The following is a 1,427-nucleotide window of genomic DNA, read 5'->3' as shown; positions in this document are numbered from 1 at the left end:
TCCAGTGGTCAAGCCTACTACCATCAGACTTCTTCTCTCTCTGGCTGTTACTCGAGGTTGGTTTCTTCGTCAGCTTGATGTTCAAAATGCTTTTCTTCATGGTGTCTTGGCGGAGGAGGTTTACATGCGCCAGCCTCCGGGTTTCTCTGATCCGGATCGCCCTGATCATCTCTGTCGTCTGTCCAAGGCAATTTATGGTCTGAAGCAGGCTCCTCGTGCTTGGCATGCTCGTCTTGCAATGGCTCTTCGTGCTCATGGTTTTGCATCATCAACTGCTGACTCCTCATTGTTTCTTCTTCAAAGGCCTGAGGTTACTATGTACTTGTTGGTCTATGTAGATGATATCATTTTGGTCAGCTCCTCTCAGTCGGCTGCTACTGCGCTTGTTCGCTCACTTGGTGCTGATTTTGCGGTCAAGGACCTTGAGAAGCTTCATTACTTTCTTGGTGTGGAGGTTACTTCTCGTGCTGCTGGTCTTGTTATGACGCAGAAGAAGTACTCTTTGGATTTGTTGCAGCGAGCTGGGATGCTTAAGTGCAAACCGACGACTACACCCATGTCTACCACTGATAAGCTCAATGCTGTTGATGGTGTGCTTCTTTCTTCTTCTGATGCGACCGAGTACCGGAGTATTGTTGGTGGGCTCCAGTACTTGACGATCACGCGACCAGACATTTCCTATGCTGTTAACCGAGTCTGCCAGTATCTGCAGTCACCCCGTGACACTCATTGGTCTGCTGTTAAGCGGATTTTGCGCTATATTCGTTTCACGGTGGCTCATGGTTTGCATATTCGGCCGTCTGACTCTGGTTGTCTTTCAGCATATTTTGATGCAGACTGGGCTGGCAATCCGGATGACAGGCGATCCACGGGGGGTTATGTTGTCTTCTTTGGCTCTAACCTGATTGCCTGGAGTGCTCGGAAACAGGCTACTGTCTCACGTAGCAGTACTGAAGCTGAGTATAAGGCTGTGGCCAATGCCACATCAGAGATTATCTGGGTACAGTCCTTGCTTCAGGAGTTAAGTATACCCCAATCACAGCCTCCTGTTCTTTGGTGTGATAACATCGGTGCTACATACCTTTCTGCAAATCCGGTATTCCATGCCCGAACGAAACACATTGAAGTTGACTATCACTTTGTGCGTGAACGTGTCTCTCAGAAGCAACTACAGATCAAGTTTATTTCTTCCAAGGATCAACTTGCTGACATCTTCACCAAGCCATTGCCTTTGCCACAGTTTGAGACTTGCAGGCGCAATCTTACCCTTCTAGATTCATTAGAAAGTGGCTAAGATTGAGGGAGGGTGTTAGACTGTATTTACATGTGTATATTGTAACGTTGTATACCACCTCATTATATATATATGTGATAGGCCACCCCTAGAGGGTTGTGCCGGTTCCCCCCAAAGCCTATTGTCTTACAGG

This window comes from Triticum aestivum, chromosome 1B, assembly GCF_018294505.1.
Source record: "Triticum aestivum cultivar Chinese Spring chromosome 1B, IWGSC CS RefSeq v2.1, whole genome shotgun sequence".
Classification (NCBI taxonomy): domain Eukaryota; kingdom Viridiplantae; phylum Streptophyta; class Magnoliopsida; order Poales; family Poaceae; genus Triticum; species Triticum aestivum.
The sequence above is the reverse complement of the archived record's forward strand: the minus strand, read 5'-3'. Positions refer to the sequence as shown.